At 35.7% G+C, this 19,211-nt stretch overlaps 1 long non-coding RNA gene across 3 annotated transcripts in view; it reads right to left on the reverse strand.

The window, feature by feature from the left end:
* LOC136357834 (uncharacterized) overlaps positions 1-19,211 on the reverse strand; it is a 732,797-nt gene that overhangs the window by 385,534 nt on the left and 328,052 nt on the right. The window lies entirely within an intron of this gene.

Below are 19,211 nucleotides of genomic sequence, written 5' to 3' on the forward strand. Positions count from 1 at the left end.
AGGTGCCGATTATGACTAAGTTTACATATATCTCAAGTCATACATATACCTCAAACATACCTAAGTTTACATATGCCTACTACATGCATTTTTTTTCTCCTGCATGTCTTCTTTTTATTATCAGGGAAGTAATTATAGCTATAATACACAGAAAATGAGAGAGGATTACAAAGAGTTCTTTCTCTCTGCTGTTTTCCTTTATTCTTTTCATCTATTTCATCTAATTCCTATCCTCCAGGCATCTCTGAATTTAGAGGTATAATTAATGATGAAAATCCTTCCAGTTGTTACATGCATGTGGTCATGCACACACACTTCAGTTCTCTTCAAAGGAAGAACTTTGATACAAATATGCACACATACACACGCACACACACAATTTGACCAGTTTTTCTACAGCATTTTTTAAAGTCTTATAATATTTAACAGTAATTCAAATACATATAACAGAACATACCATACAATAGTTCCTAAAAATGTGATGCAAAATAGCTGGATAAAGGGGCAATCAGAAGAGGAAATTAGTTTTTTCCAAGCAGGAGAAGTGTTACAACCAACATAGCTCAAGGGCGGATTACTCACCTATATTGCTTCCTTCAGGACTGTTTTGAGTTTTGGTTTCTTGAAAGGGGGTTTCCATGTGGAAATCCAGTGAAGAGTAAAAAACAACTGGTGAAGAGTAAAGAATAACTGGCCAAGAAATTTATGAAATAACATGATTTGAATATAAATATATATATATTATTTCAATTGGAGGTCAAATTACATGAAGACTTATGTTTCTCCGAAAAAACTAAATTGAGTGTAGTGTATTCCACGTGTATGTTTACAAGCATGACTACATCAAAATTATCTACTAAACACAAGTATTTTATTAGAAGAAAGAATTGCTTTGATGAAAGATTTGTACTACTTAAGTTGTGTACTCATTACTGGAATCATACACTCTCAGCTGACATTATTCTGCCCATTTTTCATGTGTTTCATATGCACAATAAAACTCTATGGGTTTCTGCACCTGGATAAAATGTTACTTTCCCAAATAAGTTGATACAAAAATAACTTCTTATCCCCTCATCCATTAATATATGGCACACAGGCCAGCTGAGACAGGTTGATGAGTGGTAAGCTACAGGGAACCCTGACTTCCTGGGATTTTCTTGCAGTATCCAATGCAAGAAATGTCTCAAGTTATTTTTCAAGCTATAGGATGGACTGCCTGGTGGCTTGGCAGGGGGTTTTGGAGCGGCAGGGATGGGCCTGAGAGGTCTCTCTGGCGTTAGGGGCCCTGTGACCCCCTGCATGGGGCAGCCACCGCCCTCTTTTGACCTGGAGACCCTGACATCTGTGGTCTTGGTAGCCTGTCACAGTAGCTTTATGAGGCAGATTTATACTTAAATAGTTTGCTGGTGAGTACTTTACATTTTCACTTCCCTAACTGGCAGGATTTCTTTCTCATAGTTTGTTAAAAACCAAAACAATAAAAATTTCAAAGCAATTGACATAAACCAACCAAATCTCTTTACCATGTGCTGCCTAATAAATGTCTAGGATATAATATGTGAATATGGAGACATTTAACAAAAATTTCAGCATTAACCTTTGGAAAATGCTGCTACTGCACCTACTACAAGGACCAGCTGTCAGCTTCCTGCATTTGGGATGATAGTTATTTGGGAAAATGTGATGTACACAGGAATATACATGTCCTGTTCCTCCAAGGAAGCAAGCCCAAATCTACTGACATCATTCTGATCCTCGGATAGGCACATATTTATAATATTTTTCCTGATCTCAAAGTTAATGGCTTTGTTTTGTATGCGACTACATGAGTGCACAGTAAAAATTACAGTAGGTAGGACTTTTATAACTCTTATTCCTGAGGCCTCAGATTTTTACAAACATATGATTGATTCTCATCTGATGCACTGGGAATGAATTCCTTCAAAATTCCAGATGTACCCTATGATGATTAGCTTACTGAAAATATTTTCATATTCACATATAAGATGGGAAAGAAAAACAATGCTAAAAAAGTTTACTAAAGTAAATCAGGCCTTCAACTCATTCCAGCCAACAAGTAGTCTCCAGGGAAATTCCAAAAAATTTGGTCCTTCTTACTTAATTATTTATTGTTAATAAACCAGAATTTATAGCTCTTTTATGTATGTGATTTGCCCATGAAGTTTTTTAAAATACAGGTCTGGATATGCGAGTTAAATGACCATTTTTTGTTAATATGTAAGATAATTCTTCTGGACAGGATATCCTAGAGAAGCACTGAAGACAGTTTGGTATTACATTTAGAAGTCAAAATGAAAATGCTTTGAAAGGAGATGAGAAATTCCTCTCCTCATTGAATTGGTACCAACAGGACATAGGAACTACTAAGTCCAGAAGGAAGGAGACACAGTTGAAGAAGTTTAGAACAGGACCACTGAGTAGGGTGAATCTGGAGGAGATCAGCTGATATTCGTTAAAGATGTGAATTTTGCTCTTAGAGGTAAGAGAAAAGATGTCATGTCTTTTCTGGAGCAGTTAAAGAAAAGACAGATATTTATTACATTTTCTGATGTAAGAGACTGTTTGTACCCTAATAATATCCAGCAGCTCTTCGCTGCTGGAATCATCAGGCTTGTGGTTTTGTTTGGGTTTTGTTTTGTTTTGTTTGTTTTTTATGATTCCCATAACATTATGATACTGCACTCATATGCTGAGAATTGTAATATGGAATAATAATCTAAAAAAATTTTTTTTTACTGAAATCTTCTGTAAATATGAGAAGGGGGAGGGGACAAGCCATGCACTTCTGTGACTTATAATATGGGAATGGAACTGACCACTGTGCTAGGAAAACCTGTGGTAGGATTGTTTAACACTTTTCTTTATCTCACAAAAATATATGCTGGAAGTAAGTAACGGTTTATCCCTGTTAGTCCTGCAAAATCCAGGTTGGCGCATTCTGAAATCCTGAAGAGCTGAAATGGGATATTTGTAAAACTATAAGGGGATCATTAGTGCAAGCTCTCCCCTTTTAATCTTATCTAACATCTGTCTGCCCAAAATGACAGTTATAATTCTTTATAGAATCATTTATTACTCATTGTCACTCGTTTGGCCAAGGCTTGCTGGTTACTTTAAGGATTTGCTTAGTGTCACTGCTAGCAGCGCCTAAACTCTGGGTATTAGTAAGAGGTAGAAAATCTTCATGTAGCTTTGCACATTTCTATTTTTTTTTTCTGATCATGAATGAAACTATTTTTTTAATATGCATAAACATGCAGAAAACTTGCTGAAAAGCAATATTTCAAAAGAATTTGTTCTGGTACAAAATCACAGCAGATTTGCATTTGGTTTCAAGGACATTTGGATTCAGTTCCATTCTACTCTGGAATTGAAATTTCAAGAGTTTTAATTTGATTCTGCCCTATTGCCACTTCTATTTTAGAGAACTCATTCAATACTTTGGGAGCAGTTTGTTCCCCTTCCCCTCCATCCCTGACTGAAGTCAAAATTCTGAATGTACTAATAATACCAGGATAGTGGAATACAAGTTCCTCCTATGAAATACTCTAAAGGAATAAATCTACAAAATTGTCTGCGGCAGCTGAGTAGGAAGAGGCTATCCACTGTTTTACCTGTTACTTCCCTCTGACCTAAGCATTTAGCTATCTGTCTGTAGAATAAAAGTGTCTGCATCCATGAGTTAATATGTTGTGAAGCTGGGTTTAGGAACATCAGCTTTATCTCCCTAGTAAAAATAAGCCCCTGACTGGATTTAACCAAGATCTTATCTGGCAGAAAAAACGTGGAAAGCTAATGGTTGAACTGAAATTTGTTTCTTGACAACTAGATTTAGGTAAATGCCAAGTGAATATTAACTGCTTTTAAAAGTCCTGCTTGAACTATTTGAGATTTTAATCATTAGATTGGCCAGCAGTGTTAAGGTGAGCACCTAGCATCTCTGAGATCCAGTCCTCCATCTTCACACAAGAGGGCTGAGCCCCAAACAGTGACTGCGGAAGTATTTCATAGCAGAGAATAATTACAATATAACTGAAAAAAAAATAAAAATAAAGGAGACAAATTTTTGTGATGGTATTTTATCTTTTAAACAATTGCTGCTTTGCAACTAGGTATGTTTGCTAATGTGATCATATATGTCACAAACTTGGTTTACTTTTTCTAATAAAAACAAAACCATATCTTTCATGAAGTCCCTGTAAAAGAGAGTAGAACACTGAGTACTCAGTATCTGCAGTGCTAATCTTTTCCTTCTCCTATGTGGTAGTTTCAATAAATGATTTTGTCACACACAGGCATGAAATAAAACAGAGTTCAACATGCAAATTTTTTTTAAAGAAAGGTTTGTAAGTGACAGTGACTCATCTATTATTCCCTGCTTGTTTCGAAATTACTTATTAAAATTTACCTGTACCCAAAGTTTTAATGGTTCAGTGAATCTATCTGGTCATATCTTGATGGGTCAGTTGTTTGATTAATTCCAGCCTTGTAAAACCTTTTGTTCTCATTTTTCTTTCTGCCAGTGTAATTATGACCTACATTATAGATGAGCATGAGTAGTTATGTCAACATATTTCAAGTTGTAATGAGGAAAATATATAGGGGTATAATAAAGATAATGTGATTTCAGCTATACTTTGTGAGCATGCCTCTTGATTTATGCTGTTTTTAAAACCACCATGATAACATTCTTGGAAGCAAACATAGTGAGGTCTTGTTATGCTGAATGTCACTCTGAAGACATATTCCAGTTGGCCAGAGCCTGTGGCTGCAGCTGTCTCTACTTCATTACACCACTTCTAGCACCTGCATCTTTAGGAAATAACTAAGATTTTCAGCTGACATCTTCTAGGCATTTATTTATGCTGTGACTAAAAATGATTCAATCTGTATGCTAGAGGGGAGTGTCCTTTCATTAAGGGCAGCAACTGATGAGAAGAAAATGTGCTCTAATAATGAAAAATACTAATCTCTATCACAATACACAGGAGAAAAATGGAGGTTAAAATAATGTTAATTTAACAAGCAAAGTAAATGATGTTCTGATACTTATATGACCATTTTAGTTTATTATTAGCTTTCTATTTTTGGAGATTGTTAGAAGTCTCCAACATCATGAGCTATTATATATCACATTTCTGTTTGTATTTAAACACAAGATAATAAATTAGAGATAGTGGCACTGTCATACTTTAATTAAAGGTCTGCTTTCTTTCATTGTTGGAATTCTTGAAAGAAACATACTTTTCTGGCCTTTCATAAATATAGAATTCTGAAAGTTGCTTCACTCCTTTCAAAAGTGTATTCCCAGACCATTAATAGACCTACTGTTATCTGTATCATGCTTAAAATCAACCAAAGTGTAAGAGGTATTTGGGAGGTAAGTGCCTGGAGATTAGAGTGCTCTACTGAATTTGTAGATATAGTGTAATGACATCAAACACAAAATTAAGCTCTGTTATATTTAGTATTTGATAAATATTGGAGTAATTTCAGCAAGCATTCGAATTTATTTTAGTTCTCCACAATTTAATAAAAAACGTGGTCTTAAAAAAATCACACTAGCAGAATTGCTTTACTCTGGATTACTACAACATGGGGTAATTTACCCTCTATGAATTTATTCTTCTCAAGGATGCCCCTAGCTACAGGTGTTTCATAATCAATCTACCTGGAAAACTATTACAAGGTTATTCTAATGAAGAACAGGGTGTAACCTCTGATCTATTAAGAAGAGTCACACTATCTTCAGCTGTGGAGTGTTAATATCTGTATTTCGACAAGTTTAATTCTTCTTTCTTAGATTAAAAAATTGTTTCCCACCTAACTTCATCTGCTGGATTTAATGTGGAAAACAATCATTGTAATATATGTGACAGATGCTTCATATGTGGATTTAGAAGATGTAAGGAAAAGCTTATGATGAGAAAACTTAGAAGAAAATGACAAATGACTGTAGCAGAACTATCTGCCTAAGTGGGAATACAGGAGCTCAAAATTTGCTTCATTTACAAGTTATTGGTGATAAGATTGAGTAAGAATAGCCGTCTGCTCTGAGTGCTGCAGAATGCTGAGACCAGCTTGAGCAAAATATGAAACCCACCATGAGGACATGCAAGACAGATTCTCACTGAGGTCAGGACCAGCAAGGCTGTGCAGGAGAGAGATGCTGAGCAGAACAAACTGAAGAGCAGGTGACACTTTTTTCAGCGCAAAGCTGAAGTTCATTTTGCAAAACACATTTTGCTGATTAAGCCTGACAACACATAATAAAAAATGTGTGTGACTGACATCTTGTACTAAAAATAGCTGGTCCCACTTTTCCCATTTCTGCACAGCAAGGACTTGTAGCATATCTCCCTAAGATGTGTGAAGATCCTCAAATTTACAGTGAAAGAGATATGACTCATTGGTGTGGGTGAGAAGTATTAATCTCTGCTTAATAATTGTTTTCCTATAATTGCTTTAACATAATTGATTCAAAATTGCTTCAAAAAATAGTGCGCTATACTTAGTTATAGCCATTCATACAGTGTAGTAAATATTTCTGATTAAGCTGAATTTATTTCTTACTCATTATCATTATCGTAATAATTTTAAATATATCATTCATTTTATTTGTATCAATATATTTGGCTTGCCATCCTTGATCCTGAAGGACAAAGTTATATAAGGGTTTAATTACACCAATATACATCAATGTATAATCCTCTAGACATAAACCACTAACAAAGTCTGAGGTCAGGGTTGGATCCAGCCACACCCAGGCTCCTCTCTGAGAAGGAATTTAGAAAACAAGGGCGTCCTTTCTGTATCTTGTCAGTCAATGGAAAGGCTTCTCTAATAATGTCTGTCTGAAGCTCTCACTCTGCTCCTGACTATGAAAACCTAGACTATTTTAACATTGCATAAATTGAAAATAGTATGGGATATCTTTCTTTGTTAAAATAAATCCACTGGACCACTGAAACACCCCAACTCCTTTAAGCGTGTCCTCACATAGAAGAGGTTCTCCAGCCCTCTAATCATCTTTATGGACCTTCTCTGGACCTGCTTGAGCAGCTTTATGTCTTTTTTATGCTGTGGATCCCAGAGCTGATGGAAATGTTCCAAATTCAGTTTCACAAGAGCAGAGTAGAGGTGCAAACCTCAGAACTTAATTCGAAAAGCAAGTTTAGATATTTTATGTTGTGGCAGAAATCTCGCTCTCCAGCCACTGAGAGTCTTAAAAAATTAATCCAGTCTGTAGAGCTTTTCTCTCTTAGTTATGTTCTTTCTTTTCCTTTACAGTAGTAGAGACTGAATACCTTTTAACTTGAGCAAGATGAACAAAAGTAGAACTGTAGATATTACCTCAAAGACAATAAAACTTTAAAAGCTTCAAAGTGGTGGATAATGCAATGTAGATCATGGATACATTCTTTAAACAAATTTTTTTGTCCTTCTCCTAAGCTGTTGTTTAATGAGAAAAATCTAAGCATTTTAGCAAACTTACTTTGGCATTAGTTGTGTAATTATTGTTTGGAAATACAGTTTTTTTGTAATATTTCCAAGGTAATAACAAGAAGGAAGAAAAACATCAAGCGACTGCTGAAGATTGTGATTACTTCTTGAAATTTGGAAATGCTTTATCAAATATTTTTAAGACTAGCTGCACAAAGCTTAGAGAATAAGAGAAAGTACAGTCACATTGCTAAGAAGGATCTCTATTGGTTATAAGAAATCATAAGATGGAAATGATCAACAAAATTAGTTTACTCTAGAGATTATATACACAAAAGGCAAACATCATGATGAAACACATAAACATTGTATGCATTGTTTAAGTGACATATGAAGTAGTTAAATTCTGTTTGGCTTTTGGTTAGGCCTCAGATGCAGTATTATGACCAGTTTTGGGCTTCATGCTTCAAGAAGGATACAAACCAATTGGATTGGGTCCAAAAGAAAATAGCAAGAATGGTTGCAGGTCTAGAAAACATAACTTCTGAAGAAAAATTGAATGAATTAGGCTTGTTTAGTCTAGAGCTAAGGAGACTGAAGGCAGCTGTGACAGCAGGATGTAGAAAGGTAAAAACAGGAGACAGGGATAAGCAGTTTTCCATGGCCATCCTGGATAAGAGCAAAGTAAAACAGAATTCAGTGAAGTTAAGTCTAAATGTTATTGGAAGTTTTCTAGCAATAAAACTGTTTGAGCTTTGTAATAGATTGTGAAAGGAGAGTCTTAATCAATGCCTCCTTTTGTGGAAGAAAATAATAAAAACACTTTGTGGAATAATTTAGTATCTTTGAGTCCAGAAATGAAGCGCATAACTCCTTGTGATCCCCTCCAACTCCATTGTTTATGATTTTATGATTACTTATTTTGCATTCTTTTTATAAGATATGATGTGGAACATACTTTAAGAAACATATGTAGGATTGTATGTGAAAAGCTCATCTTCACACCCAGAAAGGAGCAGGGACAAATAATGGCAGCTGGGGGAGCCAAGGCCAGTCGTGGGGACCAGCAGACCATAGACATTCATCTCCATAAATCCAGAGAAGTACAAAGGCCTAAAGTCATGTGGGAAAGCAGATTAAAGGCTCAAGGGTGTGACAAAATGTCTGAGTACCTTCCAGAGCTGTCTCATGAGACCCTCAGCCCCTGTGACCTGGAAGGAAACCACTCAGGATGGGTCAATGTCAGAGCATCTTCTGGGCTCAGGAGATTGCTGCTTGGGGTTGGGACATATTATGGCTTGCAGGAGGAAAATATTTTGTGTCACACAGAATTTTCTATGGGATATTTAGGGGATGAACGAAAGATGGGAAAATGGATGGTGTGAATTGATTTGAGGAAGAATAAATGTGGGAAAATTGAAAGATAAGGAACCAAGAGATGCCAATCTTAAATAAAAGGTTTAAATAATAGGTGTATTTTTCTGGTCATTCCCTGTGCCTAATCAATGTAGTCTGCCCCACCTTGTTATTAAATTTTTTTTCTTTTTCCTGGGTGAGGCCTCTGTATTTGGTATGTGAACATGTGTGTATGGGGGGATTTGGATGCAGAAGTAAGTCCCACCATGGGTTGGATGGTCCACATGCATGGGTTTAGGGACTGGAAAGACTGGACTTAATGAAACCAAACAACAATGAGAGAGGTGGGACCATGAATGACAGAGGACCCTTGTCCCTGACCTACCAGGAACTGGAATAATTCTGGGAGTCTGAGTGCACAATGATTAGTGAAGATCAAGATGGACAAGCTAAAGAATAGGTGAAGTGTTTTGGGAGCTGGGATATTATAGTCTCAGTGGTCAAGAGCATGGAAAGAGCTGGCTGTTCATGTACCTGTGAGTCTCAGTTAGCTCTGGGTGTATGTGTGTTCATATATACCAAAGTACACCATGGCCTGTAACTTCAGCTGGTGTAAGGCTGTGGACTCAGAGGAGACAGGGATCCAGGGTCAGCTCCTGGGCACACTGAGTAAGCATAGGGGTCCACCTTGGCAGAATGAGAGAGAGAGAAAGGGATTTTCTTACTATTGGACCTTCATATCCTGGTCAGTCCAAATGGAGGGTAGATGAGACTCTTGATGCTTTCTGTACTCATCAGGTGATGACTATGAATGCACTTTTATATATATATATATATATGATGCATATGTGTGTATGTCTTTGTGTGAATGTAGTTAGAAAGAATACATTGCCAACCTTACTGTGGCTTGAAATTGGGGTAATGGTGATGCAGCATCCTCAGTTTCATCAAGCTACTGCCTTCAACCCTAGACAACCAATTATTTCAGTTTGCAGAGCTCAAATTGTGCTTTAGTTACTTGGTTATGTGTGTTTTCTCATCTGCTGTATTGATTAAAAACAAATAGATTTTCATTGTTAACATTTCTAAATATTTGAGTGAACTCCAGGACATCTTCCCTGACTTCTTATCCCTAGCACATTTGTTTTTGTTGCATTCCCTGTTCCAACTTGACAACAGTGATCCTCTTTAGAGTTTCCTGCAAGAATACTGGCATTTCAGACTTCTGAATGACTTCTGTGCCATCACTACACACTGTTACACAGTCTCAATTTTATAGGTTCTTTGAGATAGTTGAAGGAATAATAGACATGGCAGAAAACAGACACCACTATTCCATAGGAATGATTCTAGAAAAAAATTATAGCAATATGGAAGAAATTAGTAATCTTATCTCTCTATCAAAGCCTTCTGACCACTTGCTCAGAAGTCATTTATATGTTACTTTTTTGAAAATTACTTCTATTTTTCTGTATTTGGGAGTTTCTCACACTGAGAAGTTAAGCTAAATGGTCCTGCATGAGCACATGAGGTGTGGACGTACCATGGATTTACATTCAGTGCATTTCATCTGTGTAAAATAGTGCATAATATAACTTTGTTCCATAATTTTATAGTTTTAATTAAAATATTTAAATCATGCAAACTTTAACTCATTGCAGATGATTGCTTTGAAACACAGAAGAAATAATAGAGACTTTTTTTGCTTTAGCAAATGATACCTGATTAATAGGAGTTTAACTTTTTTTCACTGAAATGTAGTAGATACTCATGGTGGTCTACATTTTCAAAGTATTGTATGATGGTCAAATCCAAAAGTGTCTTAGTAAAAAGACCTGACAGGAGGAGACTCTCCTCTCACTGCCTTTGCCCTCAAGGATTTACTTATGTTTTCCCATTATAAACAATTTTCTGAAGACTAAATACTTTGAAATGGAAGAAATTCCTGACTTGACGTTGGATGTACTTTTCCTGTGCTTTGAAGATATAGTGTGCATTCTTATTTATAGTTCATCTTAGATGTTTGCTACAAATCCCCTTCTCTTAGAGTTGCTTCACTTCAACCTCGCTTTAACTGTCACCCACATATCCTTTCCTCTCATCTTATCCCTCTCCCACTGCTTCCACAACTTGCTTTGTCCCTTGCCTCATCTTCAATATCATCAGTCAACAAAGAAAAAAAAAAGAGGAAAATTAAAGGAACTAATAAGAGAGCTGCAAAATATTAATGAAATTTCTGTCTTTTATATCTCTTAAGTCTTAACCCTTTATTTGTTTTATCTATTTATAAACAGTTTGGGGTAAAGGCTGTACTTTAGACTTTGCTGACAAGCTTGGTAACATAGCCTCTCTTCCAACTGCAAGGTCTAGCATTTTCTGTAACACAGGCTGTGACAGTGGAAATGTTTTGACAGACATGAAAAGCAATGTTGCATTTAAATGATGAGAGATATTGCTTTGTCTAACTGAGAAAATAGATACTAAATGATCCGTGATCTCTCTTCTATAGTTATGTTTTGTTCTTGTTGCTTACTTTTGCTTACCAGAGTTGATTGCCTACTTCATCAGACTTTGTAACAGGCCTGGTGAGGCTTTCATACAGACAAGGTTAGTGCTGAGCTGTAATGGAGGGCTATTTCACTGTATTTCCTGCTTTTGGTTCATACTTCATAAATAGTCATTACCATGACATTCAAGGTGTAAGCTGCACTATTATCCTAGTCTGCTAAAGATGTTGCTGACACTCTGACATAGTGGACAGAAAGATAAGAATCAATGAAAAAAAAGGAGATGTCAATTTCTATCTCCATACTCACTCTAGGTCACCTGGTACAACCGTAAGTGTCAACATAAAGATCTGGAGCAGTCTACCTGTCGTGTTTGGGATTAAAATAGGGGTTATTCTAGGAACTTAACATGGATTTTGAATGGATAAATAACTTTGAGCTTTAAGGTTCCTTCCTCAAAAGTTTTTTATGATTCTATGATTTCTCTGAATGCAAAAGAGAAAAAACCTAGAGCTTTTCAAATCAGTGGATTTGCTGTCATAATGTGTATGTAGTCAGTATTGAATAAAATGTGCACTGGATCTATTAAGGAGTGTTTGCAGGGTTAAGAGATGAACTGAAATCTGAATCCTTACAGGTTTGCATGCTTGCAAACTGTCTTGAAGAGGAATTCAAATGAAAAAACCCTTGTTTTTGCTAACTTCCTAAAAGGTTTAGAGAAACTTTCAACCAAAAAAGGATTCAGCTATTTGATTAGAGTTGGCAAAGTTGGAACCCAGCTATTCCCGGGTGCTGAACAGATGCCAAAAAAAAAAAAAAAAAAGAGGAGGGATCCCTCTCTCCGTATTGGTATAATTAATTAGTTTACTGACAGATTGCTCAATAAGATGGCTGCTTACCACAGTTATGACTTGGATTGATTTTAGCAATACATGGTTTGTACAATTAAAGCCTTCGTGTAGCTTCAAGTTATAGCCTGTTTGTTTACATAAGAATAAGAACTGTATATATTCCATTCAGTAAACTTATTTGTTAAAGTCTCAGTGGTTTAGCCCTCTAATCCCATCAGAGAAATAAGGATGTAAGAATAGTCTGTACTCCTAGATCATATTAAAAAGTAGACCACATCATATAAATACCACAAATCTCAATTGAATCTCATTTTTACTTATGTTTTGGTTAAGTAATATTTTTGAATCTTTTAAGTACCTTTTATCCTAAATGAGTTCATATATAAAACTCATAACTTGTTCTGCTGTGCACATGGATGTCCTGACCCTGCACATGAAATAGTCAGGATTTCTTTTTTTTCCTATGTCTAAATGGTCTCTATTACTCTCATTACATGTATAATGGTGAAATGAGGAAAAAGAAAAAAAAAAACTAAGAAGAAGAAGGAAGAATAATTGAAAAAAACAGCACAACAATGAAAAAAGAGATAAAAAAGAGATAAAATAAATATTAGAATCCAAGGAAAATAGTTCTAGGGCAATGAATGCAAAGGTTGGTACTAATGCATGATTTAAACCAGTACTATTATAACTTTTTTGAACCCATTTTCATTGGTTTGCACATTTTATGTTCAAAGTGAAATTGTATACATAGTTTTCAATATTTTGAAACTAAAAGTTAATTGTTTTTGCAAATGCACCTCATTTTTTTTTTTTTTTAAGAAGCTATTTAAATCTCTGACTAGGATATCAGGACATTAAATACTGTACAAATTAATAACACAAACCAAGAAAGAGAGAAGAAAATTCATGAGGATTGTTCATAGTGCTTGGCAAACACTGGTTTCAGCAAGTCAGAATTTTAATTATATTAATGTCTTTTGTACACATCAAGGCTGAAGACAAGTTTAAGTGCATGGAAAGAAACAATGAGCTGCTTCAAAGGATGCTAAATTCAGAATCCAGAGGCTATGAAGAACAACATCAAAGTAAGAAGTTACTGCTTCAATAAAGATAGAACAAATGGATGATGATGTAAGTGGAAGAAGGAGTTGGCTCCCTGGAAATGACTGAAGGCCTCTAGGCTGCTTAAATGATCTTGGCCACTAAGCAGTTTGAAATCTATGCTATAATTGTGCTCTCTACATCACCACAAGATAAATAATTTGAGAACTGTAAAGGAAATGGACAATTTTTTCCATGTCTTAGGTTATAGAGTACTTTAACTGAAATTCTGCAGTTTCTAAGCAAGTATTCTGTTAGGAAGGATTATGAAAGACAGGGTTAATACACCTACTGCTACCTGAGAAAGAGAAAGAGAGAAAGGGAGACAGAGTAAACAAACATTTAGAGCCTTCTTCCAAATAGGAAACCAGAACTGGGGGAAGTGGAAACAGTGCTTCTTACTGGTTCCTTATAGGAATGAACAGCAGATGCAGGAGATTTACTAAAGTTGTCTTGAGAGGTCTTCAGATGTGCCCATTGTTTATGAGAGTAGTGTCTATCTAAAAAAGACTTTCTTCCAATGTGTCTGAAGTTCAGGAGCAACCATAAGGCTCTTAGGAACACCAGGCTGCTACACTGGTTCTAGTGTACTTATCACTGTTTCCTATGCATACAAAATGTTCTTTGTGCCTGCAAGAGTGTTCAGGTAAACTAAAAGGGAAGCTATTGCCTCTATTTAAACAATGAGCAAGTTATTTCAAATATAGTGGAAGGAAAGCAAGCAATTAAATTTTGTCTTTGGGTGAATATTTAATAATCTTTCTAAATGAATTCATGTAAAGAGACATTTGTCTTTCCTCATCTATACTCTCATTGATGTTAAGTGCAAGAGGCAGAAAAGAGAAATAGTTGAGATGGAAGCAGAAAAAGTAGAGGAGATGCAAAAACACAGATCAAAAGACAAAAGACTGTGTAGCCACAAATTTGAGGACCAAGCCCCACAATTTATAGTCATGTATCTAAACCTATTCCTGAATTATGTACTTGAACTCTACAATGCACTGAGTTCTGGGAAGACCAGCTTACAGGTTTGTGGATCAATACAACAAGGGTTTGTTGTCAAAACCTGATATTCCTTAAAGGATTTCCTACTCAGTTAAGAGAAGCCAGTTTTCCTTGCACCTAATTATTGCTGGTTAGAAGCTTTCATAATTTAGCAGCAAAGAAGAACTGTTGACGTAGGGGGAAAAGGGAGAAAAAAAAATAAAAACAAATAAAGATCCCAGTACCTTACTGACAGGCTGGTTAGCAGGGTATACTGGGAAATAGGTACTCACAGCCATACTAAGACCAAATATCCCCAGAAAGAGCTTTCACTCTGCCACGGAAAGGAAATGGATGAAGAATTACTGGATTAATACTTACTTCTGACTGAAATAACTCTTGTATCCAAGGTCCAAGAAAATTTTGAAAATAGACTCTTAATAATCTCCTCAAATTATCTGTCTAAAAAAGCAATACTTTTGTTTTCTTTATATTTTGAAATATGGTTCTATATACAAATCCAGTGTTTGTGTAATTTTACTTTGCAGCCAGAGAGAGCAGTGTAGCATTTTATATCAATAAATTTATAATGACTGGAAAGTTGGTAAGCAATTTCTGTAAAAAATGATTTTATAGTTCAACGTACTCAGTGATTTTATGCTATTGATACACAGATTTTTTAAGAACATGCCCCAAAAATTATTCCTAAAATGACTCAATCTCTCCAATCCATCTGTAAAAAACATCTTTAGCCAGTAGACTGGTTACAAATGTTTGCAATTTTTCACATACATTTAATAATGTAGAAATTTTACAAAGGAACAAGGAATAAAACACTATAGCAGACTCTGTAGCCTATTTCTGCTGATTTTTTTCATATTTTTCCTTTAGAATGAACATGTTTTTACAAGCAAATATTCTCAGTTGTTTGTAGAGTGTTGTGATGACAATGATATGCTATTCTAACTTCAAATCAATGTAAAATTGGTTTTAATTTATTTTTTCATCTTTTTTTTTTCTCCCTTTCTTCCTCTTTCTTCTTTTTTCCCAGTCCCACTCCCCACCCCCAGTCCTATATTTCTTCATTCATTTTTCCTTAGTGTTTAAGTAAGTGCCAGAGATTTGCTAAACATCACATGGTCTATTGCAAACAATATTTAGAGGATTTTGAAATATTTACATGCTGCTTTTTGAAAATCCTTTAATGCCTTGAAAATGTGTACTTATTTGGTTGCATATGAAAGAACATACACAAGATCAAATAACTTCTAATTGCAAATAAATTATTTATGGAAATCTAATGTTGTTAATAGAGACATTTAGGAAAAGGTTAGTTTCTGCAGTTTTATCAGCAGACACTGTCTATAAGCCTGTCTCTCTGCAGGAAGCATGTTGCCTCTCCACACCTTAGGCAAATATTTATATTCCACTGTAGTACATACTTGACATTGTTCATGCTAACCTTTACTTTTTTCCCTTGTAAAATGTTAGTGAAGCATATCTCAATAGATGCTTATGTAATCGTATAAATGTTTTAAATTAAGAATATTAATTTACTCTTATTCTGTTCCCTAGAGGAAATATCATCAGAGCTTTTACTTTGCTCCTTGTTTTGCCTGTCTTCGTGCCTTAGGTAAAGAAGAAAGGCCAATCTGTCTTTGCTTTCTTGCTACTTCTCATTCTAATTTGAAATTCTTGGGTGCAGGGGAAGCTTATGCTGCTTCTCTTGATCACTTTCATGGTAATCTTTCTTTAGAATTGAACATTTTCACAAGAGGTGAAGCACATCTTCTTTTCTAACTGTAAAGCATGTAATGCAAATCTGATCTGTTGTCAAATGTTTAGGTTAGAAATTAAATTCTTATCAGTGCATCTTAAGTTTTCAGACAAGGTGAAAACAGGTAATCCAAATTTGTAAGCAATTCAATACAATATGGCATAAAAAATGTATTGCAAAGACTTTTTGAGTAATGGATTATGTTTTGACGCCAATAAAATTAATGAAACAGAGTCACACGGAGTTCTTGTAAGTAAGTTAGAGAAACATATTACCATAAGGTGACTCAAAACTGGCTGAAAGCCAGTAGATAGTTATCAATGGCTCATTGTTAAACTGGAGAGTGTATAAATTTAAGTCTTCACAGCTGTATTTTAACTGTTTCTCAGTGATAATGCAATAGAGAATACTTTAAAGAAATTACAGTGTATGATAGATGTTAGAGGTATATCAAAGAGAGGTTAATTAGTTCACCATAATGAAGGCAAAAGTTGAAAAAATATTTTCTTGAAGGATATAGTTCATGGAGAAAAGAAAAGGTATCTATATTTAGAAATGAATAGACACAACACTTTGAAAATATCTGCAGTATGGAGTGGAACTCAATATCAATATCAACAGAAAGCTGCTTAAAACGTTCTCACAGAGAGGAAAGGATAATATGTTTACATATCCATAGCAGGTAAGAAGAAAAATAATGGATTTAAATTACCACAAGGAAAATATGGGCTAAATAAAACAAAAAAGAATTCAAACAGGAAAACCAAGAGAATACTAGAATACACTGCCTGTGGAGACTGCAAAATTTCTACTACCTGGAGATTAGATTAAGATGGCTGAAACCACTCTCTGGCATGTCTTGGCATTTCTTGGTGAGCTTGATGGTTCTGGGAAGTACACTGTACAACGATAGCATGTATCTATGTTGTATTTAGATGGCAAAATCTGAAACCCTTATTTTTGTTGTTAATATTTGGAAGAAGGAAACAAAACTGTATGTTCAATTTTTGACAGGCTCAGTTTCTCAGTTTTCATTATGTAACTATTACTGAGGCCTCACACTCTTCCTGCCAATTTTATGGAGCCCAATCTGACAGCTCATCTACAAGAGTTTAGGGTTCAGTTCCAACCCTAACTTAACTTACTGCTTAGTCTCCATTCTGAGACTGTAAACAAGGGTAGCAATGAATACCAAATGCAACTGTGGTTTTGATAAACTAGATATTGATTGAAACCAGGGCTTTAATGCAGGATGAGAAACAGTTAGAAGATAGTAATATATTTGTGTCACCACCACCATAGGCTAGAACCATTACTGGTGGTATTCCAAATCTTTTAACAAAGATTTTGAAATGCCTTTTTATCAAATTTATAGTGGGTTGTGGGTTTTTTTTGTTTGTTTGGTTTTTTAAAAAAATTTGTTAACATTTTATTTATTTTTGAAATTTATTTTATTTTACTTATTTTATTTTATTTTTAATTTTTTTTTTAATTCCCCTTCATATAATTGCTGTTGTGGTATATTTCATAACTGTTAAATTACAGAAAAATAGAGGAATGCTATCCCATTTAAGAAACTAGAGTGCACACAGGTTGAAGGCTACACTTCCAAACAGATATTTAACAGCAACATTTTCTGTTGTAGTTTTGCTTTGGTATTTCTGTGGTAATGCTAAAGAAAAACTCAAAATTTATGTAAAGAAACTGCTAACAAAGTCTGTGGCTGGAAGAATGTCAATTTCAAATATCTGGTTATAATTTAAAAACATGTATCCCAGAAATCAAATATGTTGTTCATAGCTGCCAATATTTTTTCTGCCTACAACTCCACTGACAACCTAGTACTTGAATGACACAAGAAGCTAGTCACATCATGCTTTAATATATTTTACACTAGGAAATGAACCTAATTTTTTATAGTATTTCCTTTTCAGCTGACAGTATATGTTGGCATACACATAGTAAGTGAAACAAGGAATTCTAGGAAAAAATATGGAATTAATCTTTTGAGCTTGACCTATGAGGGCTTACCAATAGTACTACTTGGCAAAAATCTCCTAACGGCTTTATTTCTGTCACAATTTATCATTTGTAGAGCATGGAGTTTCATGCAGGAGTGGAGACTACTTCCTATTCAGAAGTACATTATTCCACATCTGGTAATGGTGAAATAATGTATTTTACCTCCCTCTTTTCCAGGTGCAAACACTGTTAAATTTCTTATACCTGGTGATGTCAGAAGATACATATGTAATTATACAAAATGAGATTTTAGCAACCATAAAAGAAACTGTTTAAGCCCTGGTAGCTGGAATGTCACAGAATCATGGAATGATAGAATGCCTGAGTTGGAAGGGACTTCAAACATCATCTAGTTCAACCTGGATGGCCGGAGGTTGATTTGACAAGAGGGCAGGGATGTCACTTAATAGATTAGGTTGCTCAAGCCCCCATCCAAATGCTCTTCGAACATTTCCAGAGATGGAGCATTTCTCTAGGCAACCTGCACCAGTGCTTCACTATCTTCTGAATAAAAAAATTCTTCCTAACATCTAATCTAAATCTGCCCTCTTGAAGTTTAAAACTATTGGCTCCTGTTCTGTTCCTAACTGCATAAAGTCCTCCCTGTCCTTCTCATAAGGCACTTACAGGGTACTGGAAGGTGTCAATGAGGTGTGCCTGAAGACTTCATTTTTCTGGACTGAACAACCCCAGCTCTCTCAGTCTGTCTTCATGGGAGAGCAGCTCCACCCTTCTGATTGTCTTGGGGGCCACCTGTGGACTCACCCCACAGTCCCACGCCCTTCCTGTGCAGGGACCCCAGAGCTGGATGCAGCCCTGCAGATGGGGTCTCACCAGGGCAGAGCAGAGGGGCAGAATCCCCTCCCTGACCTTGCTGGTCACTTCTCTTCACACACAGCCTAGGACGGTGCTGTCCTTCTGGGCTGCACATGTGCATTTTCAGCTGATGCCCAGTGCTTTTCAGTCACAAGAACCGCCAAACCCGTCTTGGCACGCAGGGCTGTTCTCAGGGACTTCTGCCCATGTCTGAGATCGCCCGGACCCTTCAAGTGCAGCACACTGAACTTGTTGCATTCCATGAGGTTCCCATCCATGTCATACATTACCTCCTCTTTTTTTTTTTTATTATTTTTCTTTTACTAA

Source organism: Sylvia atricapilla, chromosome 2 (genome assembly GCF_009819655.1).
Source record: "Sylvia atricapilla isolate bSylAtr1 chromosome 2, bSylAtr1.pri, whole genome shotgun sequence".
Lineage (NCBI taxonomy): Eukaryota > Metazoa > Chordata > Aves > Passeriformes > Sylviidae > Sylvia > Sylvia atricapilla.